This window comes from Lutra lutra, chromosome 11 (genome assembly GCF_902655055.1).
Source record: "Lutra lutra chromosome 11, mLutLut1.2, whole genome shotgun sequence".
NCBI lineage: Eukaryota > Metazoa > Chordata > Mammalia > Carnivora > Mustelidae > Lutra > Lutra lutra.
The window spans coordinates 29383053-29392864 of record NC_062288.1 but is presented as its reverse complement, the minus strand read 5'-3'; the positions used below and the strand labels follow the sequence as shown (position 1 = coordinate 29392864).

The window sequence follows — 9812 nt, the reverse complement described above, 5'->3', positions numbered from 1 at the left end:
TCAGTGACATATTTAAATGAGGTGTCTTTAAACTAAAACACACATAAAACAAAGCTATGTATTGATAGGTTGATGCAAATGTGACTGGGCACTGACAGGAACCTAACCCTGCGTGTTTCCCCTGGGAGCAATGTCTTAGTATTTGTAATTTCACGTTTGCAGTGACCAATGACTTTATGAAAAATTACTGCAGCCAATTATGAGAATCAACTGTGTATTTATTTGTTTGCGTGTCCGTATGTAATGTTTTGAGGGCTGTTCTGTCTTTTCATACTGTGTCTATCGGGTCTTGAATAATTCTTGACACAAAGTTAGTACCTCATAAATATTTGTTGAATGAATAATGTGCAAATATATGTATATAGGGATTAAAATATATGGCAGCACTATTTATTATAGTACAAGTATAATTTCTGAAGAAATAGAATAAACTAGGTGAATTTCAGTGAACAGAAAGAAGTAAAAGGTTATTGGAGGGAGAGCTGGCTAGGGCACTGCCTTCTGATCTTCTATGTCCGAGGAAGGGGCATAGTTTCAGTGAAAGGGAAGAAGTGGAGAGATAGGAAGTAGCTTGAGTCAAGAGCTCTAGTGAAGGGGAGCTGGAAAAGAAGTAACTAAGAACAGAAGCGTTACATGGGAGGCTACAGAAGCAAGGCTTAGCTTCCTTCAGATCTAGTGAGGGTTTCTAGTTTTCCTTTGCTGTCTTAAATTTGTTGTGTACAAATATGTTGACAAACCATTCTATGTCTAGGACTGTCCTGGTTTTAGCATAGAAAGTCCTAGCTTGTGGAAAAACCTTAATGCTAAGCAAACCAGGATGCTTGGTCACCCTGTGTACAAACTACTACTATTATTTTGAAGCATACCATATTTGCAAATTAAGACAGTGATAATTTAGGTTCATCTATTGTTCATTAAAACTGTAACTCTCAAGCTCCAATTACTTGGCAGGCACTGTTCAGTTCTTGAGGACATAAAGATGAATTTGATATTGCCTTTCTCAAACATCCCAGTGTCATGTCTCAAAATAATTCATACTTCAAATTGTATGTATTTATATACAAATTTATATATAAATATATAGAAATTGCATGTACTTATATATAAATCAAAATTATAAATATATATGGAATCTGAATGGAAATTCACAACATTAGGTATTTCTGATATAGGTTTTTTTTTTAAATTAAAGACCTTATTTTTTAGAGCACTTATAGGTTGATAATAAAATGGAGAGGAAGGTACAGAGATCTTCCAAGTATTCCCTGCACTTACATAGGCACAGCCTTCCCCATTATCAACATCACTCATCAGAATGATGCATTTTTCACCAAGGATGAAACTACATCATAATCACAATCCATAGTTTACCTTAGGGTTCATTCTTGGTCATGTACATCCTGGGTTTGGACATGGGTTTGGACAAATGTATACTGACATATATCAATATATTAAACAGAGCATTTTGTTTGCCCTAAAAATCTTATGTGGTATTTCTATTCTTCTCTTACCCGCACCACCCACTACCCCCTGGCAACCACTGATCTTTTTACTGTCTCCATAGTTTTGCCTTTTCCAGAATGTCATGTAGTTGGAATCATACAGTATATAGTCTTCCCAGATTGGCTTTTTTCACTTAATAACATGCAATTGAGTTTTCTCTATGTATGTCATGGCTTAATAGCTACTTTCTTTTTAGTGCTGAAGACTATTCCACTGTCTGGATGTACCACAGTTTGTTTATTTGCTCACCTACTGAAGGACATCTTGGCTGTACTCACATGTTGGCAGTTATGTACAAAGCTGCTATAAACATTTGTGTGCTGATTTTTGTGTGGGTATGAGTTTGCCCAGCTCTTTTGGGTAACTACCGAGGAGTACAATTGCTGGATCAATTGGTAAAAATAAGTTTAGTTTTGCAAGAAACCACCAACCTGTCTTCCAATGTAGCTGTACCATTTTGCATTACAAGTAATGAGAGAGAGTTCCTGTTGCCCCACGTCTTCACCAGTATTTGGTGTTGTCCATGTTCCAGATTTTACCCATTCTAATAGGTGTATAGTAGTATCTTGTTGTTCTATTCTTTATAGAGCTAAAAAACCAAAGTGTGATTCCAGAGAAAGGGAATCTGTAAGGGCTAGGGCTATTTTTAAGTTATGCTTAGATGGGACAATTAGAAGAACTTGAAGAAAGAAAGATCTTTCTTACCTGGAGACAGATGGAAGAAAAAAAACTTCTGTTCCCTTATATGCTGCATGCTGCCAGGTTTTTCAAGGACGCAGAAACCCATTCCTCTGAACCACAAGAAAGAAAAATAGGTTCCTTTCATGTATAGCTAAACTTCCATTAGAATTTGATAATTTTTTTTCTTTAGTAAGTGTCTGTGATACTAGAATGAAAAAATTTTTATAATAAACAGTCATAACTGCATTCCCGGTGAAAGTATGATAACAATGTAATTATTATACAAGATGGATAAATTAAACCACATTTTATCTTGGTTTAAAAACAACAGTTCTTAGTCATGGCAATAGTCAGATTTTACTTTCTAAGTTATCTTCGGCTTGGTAAAAGTATTCTTACTTTTCAATTTACCACATAGTTTTCAAGACCTCCAGAAGGTTCCAAAAAGTCCTTCACATAAAAATACTATTATTTCCCCCCCCCCCCGAATCAGTTCTTAAAAGTTACAATTCCAGGGGCGCCTGGGTGGCTCAGAGGGTTAAAGCCTCTGCCTTCTGCTCGGGTCATGATCCCAGGGTCCTGGGATCGAGCCCCACATCCGGCTCCCTGCTCAAGTGGGGAGCCTGCTTCCCCCTCTCTCTCTGTCTGCCTCTCTGCCTACTTGTGATCTCTGTCTGTCAAATAAATAAATAAAATCTTTAAAAAAAAAAGTTACAATTCCACCTCTTATTTCCTGAACTAAGTGCTCTTATCATAGGCTTTACCAGTGATACCCTCTTCCAAGAAAATAGTAATTTTGTGTATTATTAAAACGTTTAACTTGATTAATAACAAAACTGTATTTATAAAAGCAGCTTCAATCAATTCTTTATTCAGAGTATGCAGTAGATACATAAACGTTAGGTTCAGATTGAATTTGCAGTCATGTCAATGAAGGTAAATGTGATAGGCCAACTTGAGCTACTTGACTATATTTTGCAGGCTATAAGCTAAGATTTAAACAAAATCATCCAACTTATATTGATTCCTATCAGTCTTGTATCATTCAATTTATATTAATAATATACATATGTATTTGGCAAGATAGTTAAATATAAACAAAAAATAAAACACAACAGCTTCAATAGTTTAGGATTATACACTTGACTTTAGATTCATTAGACAATGAAACAACTCCTTAATATATTCTAAAATAATAAAGAGATAATACAATTTTATACAGGAAAGTGTGTTTAATGATGATCATCTCGTGACAGTACGTACACATATTTGAAGCATGCAATGTAGCAGGAATATAAGCCTGGAAACTAGAGTTTAGGGTACTATTCTGGGAATTGACACTGAGAGACTTTGGACACATCACTTTGATTATCTCTGCCAGATTTCTTTCATAACACTGATAAAGTTGTTATAGCTGTGTTTCCCAAATAGTGGTTTTTGAAATACTCCTCTAGAAATTTTAACAGTTATGTTGTTGGAAAAGGGTTGACCGATCACGTATGTTTTGGAAATACTGTTCTTTCTTTTTTTAAAAAAATATCTTGAAAATTCACAGTGCATATTTGTAAATGGAAGACTCTAAATAAATTAAGGCTGCAATTTACTTTTGGGGGGACAATGTGTTTAACAAGGTTAATTGAACTTGGATCACATTTTTCATGTCAATTTTATATGCATTTAGAACCTATATACTTTTCAAAGTCGTTCTCATTTTTTAAAGAGATTGTAGCTCAGAATGCATTTAAATAACATGTCAGTTAAAAAGAAATCAGTCTTTATCAATCTCATCTAAACTAGTGAGCAATGGCAGAAATAAGGATATTAAGATATTTTGCTTTTACCAGACATTGATGGATGCAGAAAATACGGACTCTTATTTCACTTGTATTTTTCTGAGCATAACATCACAATGCTTTCATTCCTTTACTCCACAGTCATTGGGGTTAAGGGTCAGTGATGAGGATTTTCTGGGTGAGAGGAGGAAGACAATTTGAAGTATAACATTAGATTAATGTCTACTGATGAAATCCTTTCCTAGGAACAGGTCAGCAGGTTTGTAAGTTGGCTAAATGGTCGTCTCTTAGCTATGTCAGTGTTTGAAATGTTGGGCTGTGTGGCAGGAGGGAGCCTGAGGCTTTCTCTACTGAAGGGTACTAAGAGCATCTTTAAGTCTGTTTACTACACTGATTCCTTCTCATTTGGAAAGGGTTAAGTCTGATAAGTCTTGGGTTGATAAAATTTTGCAGAAATTACAACCATTTGCATGTAAAAATTTTAAATACACATTATGGAAAATAGACCGTTTCTCTTTCAGTCTCTAGAAATCGCATACATTTCTCCACGTAAGAGAGTGAAATAACCAACTGCTTTTTCCCTCCCTGCTATTCCCATGGAAATTACCAATGGGACATACAAGTAAGGAAAAGCTACATCACTGCAGAAAACTAAAGAAGTCTATTACTGAAGACCCCTAGAAATTTGAGTCTTTGTTTTATCTAGACAACTGGGATTAGTTTAAAGGATAGCATGGAAAAAACACTTGGGATTTTTTTCCCCCAAAAATTAATATCCCAAAAGCCCAGTAATATCCCTTAGACAAAATGGAAACCACAAGGGGGAAGTTAAAGTGCATGGGATCATTTGATCCAACAATGAGATACTTGGGGGCTATCCCATGAATTGTGTGTCTTCTCCAGGTAGAGTGCAGATACACACAACACACATTTATGCCAAAGGACAGCTTTGTAGGAGTAAATCTGCATGGTGTATATAGTAGTTTGTGACCATTAGTTTGGAAGGTAAATAAATTATTTTGAATAAAAGGACAGTAAAATACAGAGTGGATATACAGTTGCCTCTTGAACAACGTGGTTTTGAATTATATGGTTTGAATTATATGCAGATTTTTACAGTGGAATAGTATAAATATATTTTCTCTTCCTTATAACCTGTTCTTTACCTTACTTGATTGGAAGAATACAATAAATAATACATAGACTACAAAATATGTGTTAATTGGCTTTGCTATCAGTAAGGCTTCCGTTCAATAGTAGGTTGTTAGTTTTGGAGAAGTGAAAGTTATACACGGATTTTAAACTGTGTGAGGGGTCAGTGTCCCTAACCCCTGTGTTGTTTAAGCATTGACTATATTTTGTAAGAGGGCCCAGTGGATGGGTGAGCAGGAGGAAAATCTAGTCCACGTACCTAGTGCCGAGATGAAGATATTACCAAGTGGGAGCTACATTCACCTAGGGGAGAGGACACAATTCTACACCAGATAAGTGTCATCTATCCAGAAGACACAAAAATCAGAATAGAATAATACGAGGCCTCAAGAAAAGTATATTGAAAGTGAAGTTTTCAAAGACTTCATTGGTGGTTCCCATGTAATAAACCACAGCACACACAGGTGCTCAGAAACCCAGCTGCATACTTTCAGCATCCCTTGAGCTCTGGGGTAGGCCGGAACCCCAGCAGTCAATATTCTCCAGTTCAAGAAACCGCATCTGTTTATCTGTGCTTGCCATACATTTCCTAGGCCTGCCGTGCCATGGAAAAGGCATGGAAGCATTGGCCTGCAACCCCTCACTCATTCAGGGAACTGCTACTTATCATTTTCCCACGGTGTGCTTCCTTCTGGAGAACAGCTCAGCAAAAACACCAAGGGTCCCACATGTATCCTACATGCCTCTACATTACAATATCTTTTGCAACGTCCTCCCAGTTTTAGTCTCTATCCTACTAACACGCAGCTCGTCTTCAGAAACCCCTAGTGCCTTCATCCATAGGATCACAAAGTTCCAGATGTCTTCATCATTAGCTTGAGATGTAATAATAATACTTAATTAGTTCTTTCTCACTTTCTTTTTGTTCTTAGAAGTAATTTAAGTTAATAAATTTCATATTTAAACAATTAGGAAGGGCAGAGGTTCAGGAGTCGGAGCAACTGCCTGGATTTGAATCCCAGGTTCCCCATTTAATGAGGAACATTTAACTTCAGCATTAAATGCACAGTGTGACCACGTGTTGGGTAATGAATATGTGTTATGAGTATGTGTGTTGAGCTAAAGATAAATACTAAAAAAATAAGCGCATGGGTGACCCGTGTCTCATAAGTACAGTTCAGGTCAGTTCTATTTGTATATGGAGTATCTCTAGTAAGTTTCTTACTGCTTAGTCAGTGTGGTCAAGTTGAAAATAGTCAATTTTTCTGCTGGGTCCATTGCAAAAATCAACCAACATTTTACATTTTTAATAGCTCCTCTTATCCTTTCTCTTACTTTGTAGGTCCTTTCTTGAGGCCCAAGATTTTCAGGTCTTCCTTTTTTTTTTTTTTTTTTTCCTTGCTTGCTTGCTTGCAAATCCAACCACCAGACTCTCAATTTTTACTCTGGATTATTTTCTACAACTTCTATTATAATTTCTGAGTAGAATTAAAATATTTCTTATTGGAGTTCCAGGTTTAAATCTTTGGAGGAGGTGAGAGAAGAAAATATAACAAAATCAGTATGGAACAATATAAAACAAAAAGCCAATAGTGACATCACAGCTACTTCTTTGGCTATCACCATTACCCTTTCTCTTTTTCTCCTTCAGCTCTGTTTTCTAGATAATTTCTCATTCTAGGCCTGGGTATAGGCCCTGAACTGCACATTAAAACCTCCTGAATATTCTTACCCTCTATCTTCTCGCTCCCCTTAAGCAATTGCATTGGTACAAACCTGAACTCTGTACTTAGCAGCCTTCATCTTGAATCCTTAAAGGGATTCAGAATTGAGACATGTGGCTCAACAGCAGCACAACATTTCTTCGGTCATGATGGTGAACCTGTTCATGGCAGCAGACAAGAGAAACACTGTGGATGACTTCAGCCAAAAGGGAATGAGTAACTTGAAAAGGATATTGGGGAGTTTGTGGATTGATTAAGGTAAATAAATTGCCTGGAAGTAGGAGAAAGGCTGTCTGTCTCCACTTATATTTTTATAGGTGATACAAGCTCTGCTATGCTATGGAATTTTTTGAAATGGATGTTAACTCCACGTGATTTTAGCAAATCCTGGTTATAAATTCATTATTTCACTGCCATTCTGTCCTTATTAATCTCCTTATTACTCTGTTCTGCTCCATTTTGTGGGCTTCCTATTGTTCAGTTTTCCTGTTTATTGTGATCTACCCGGCATAGCGCTCGACACATAATGGATGTCCAGTAAATGTAATTCTCATTTTTCTCTTACAATTTCTATTGGAGTTACAATTTTCCTCAAGTTTTCTCTCTCCTGTCTGGTCCCCTAAAATACTTTTTCCCACACTTCATTCTGTATATAATCGGGCTGACATATTCATAGTTCTGGGCTTCGTCATATCTGTAATTTAAAGACAATGTCAACTTCAACTGCACATTCGAAATACTAAAGGCCCAGTGACTTTATTTGAAAGCAAATATGTTAGGCCAATTGTTTGGAAAAGCTATCAAATCCATCACCTTTTTTTCTGAGTGTGGTGTTATCCAATATTTATTCTTGAAGGGAGAAGTCGCAGCTAATTAGACCCAGTGTCTTTTCTTCTCACATGTCTCTTTACTCACTCACTTGTCCAAATTCTATATTAGGAAAGAAGACAAAGGGTAAAGGTAAAAGCCTATTCCTAAGTTTTCAAACTTTCCGCCTGAGTTCCCTTGAGAACTAGGACTCAACATTATATAGATGCTGTTTCTGTAGAGATAAAAGGAGATACTGTTACCCCACATGGTGAATAAATCATAATAAATCTAAGACACAGAACAAGATGAGCATTAGCAAGAGACCAGAGAGAGAGCAAGTTTGGAGAATGAGGATTAGCCGATTGCTCCCTAATGTCAAACCAAGATCCAGTAGAAATAATCATTCTGGCATCTGACAGAAGAAGTCAAAGGTCAGGGTTTAATGTCGCCATCCTCTGATTTCCCAACTTCACTGAGCAGGTGCTTAATAAAGCATGATTATTTGTTATGTTTAAACAGTTCAGAGCAAAGTAAGACGTAGAGTGATTACCCGCTCTCTTATTCTGGTGAGAACACCGTAACCTTTTTGTTAATGACAATTATGTTGAGGTCATTACTTTGTCGGACTTGATTTCTTTCCCTCAAAGTATGGAATGCAAAAATATTATATTACACGAAACTACTAATGTCACTGATCAGTCTTCATTGATTATAAAGAAGAAGAAAGAATTTAAGGTCAGCAGAAAAAGCTCTGAATGACCGGTGATTAGACATAAACGTGTTTTACTGAGGCTTCTAAGTGCAAAGCTTGTGTAAAGCTGGCAGAAATTTTCATACAACCACAATTTATTTGTAGAAAGAGAGAAAGAGAGCAAGAGTGAGATAGTGAGAAAGAGAGAGAGAGAGATCTTTTACCAGCAAGTGTAATTAATGCTGATTGTAAAATTCCTTTTAGTGAGAACGTCATTAAACATAACAAACGTAACATCAGGAGTTTAAAACATTGCTTACTAGGCCCATTTCCTCTCCCTCTCTCTCACTTTCTTTTTGTTCTTAGAAGTCATTTAAGTTAACAAATTTCATATTTAAACAATTAGGAAGGGCAGAGGTTCCGGAGTCAGAACGACTGCCTGGGTTTGAATCCCAGGTTCCCCATTTAATGAGGCAACCTGTTGGGCATATTTCTTAACCTCTTGTTGAAATAATGGTATGCAATTATGAGAATTAACAGTGATGATCTTTGTAAAGCAAATGCTTGTTGAAAACTTAACCCCCACTCCAGCACCCTAATCGCCTTGCCTCCTGGTATTTATGCCCTTGCGAATTTCCCTTCCACTTTGAATCTGTGTTGGCTCTGTGACTTACTTTAAACCACAGCGTGTGGGAGAGGTAACACTGCACAAGTCTCAGATCTAAGCCTTACGAAGACCTGGAAGTTTCTACCTTTGGTCTCTGGGGGTACTGAACTACCATGCACTAAATGTGGCTACTGTGCTAGAGGGACCATATGGAGAGACCACATGGAGAGCGCACCAGTGGAGGGAGAGGACTTGAGACGACCAGGGAGGAGGGAGGCCTGGCCATGCCAGTATCCCTGCTCAGCCCAGCCTTGCAGCTCTCCCAGCCAGGGGGCCAGACCTGTGATAGGGCCACGACTGATATTCCAGCCCCCATGGCTCTCTTACACCATCAGCATGAGAGACATAAAGCAAGACCAGAAAATGACTTCCAGGTCAACTCAAAGAATTATGAGATATAATAAATGATTGTTATGGGAAGGCACTGATTTGGGGGAAGATAGTTTCTTAGGTAGTAGGTAATGGAAAGAAGCAACAAGGAGAATGTGGAGTGGTTGTATTCAGGTGGTGGCTACCAGCCACAGGTGATTATTTAGCACTTGAAATGTGGTGATATGCCAGAAAAATTGAGTTTTAAATTTTATGTAATCTCATTCCTTTAAATCTAAAAGCTGAAGCAACATACAATCGTTATTCTGTTGTTTTCATAGACTGACATTCCACTTTACCTGTTTGTGTTGTCTACAGTATTGTTATTGGATTGGAGAGCTGTCAGGCACCTCTGTCTTTTCTAGTACTACATAGAAACATACTTCCAAAAAAGGATTGCCAATGTATGGCATTAATTTTTA

General features: G+C 37.2%; 1 long non-coding RNA gene across 2 annotated transcripts in view; it reads right to left on the bottom strand.

The window, feature by feature from the left end:
* Nucleotides 1-6577: 6577 nt before the first annotated feature.
* LOC125081070 (uncharacterized) overlaps nt 6578-9812 on the bottom strand; it is a 41089-nt gene continuing 37854 nt past the window's right edge. Inside the window, exon 4 of one of the 2 annotated variants that reach the window (XR_007121578.1) lies at nt 6578-6652. This is a non-coding gene — a long non-coding RNA (uncharacterized LOC125081070). Of the gene's footprint in view, nt 6653-7704; nt 7784-9812 lie in introns of those variants that run through there. The other variant, XR_007121577.1, reaches the window with a different exon arrangement.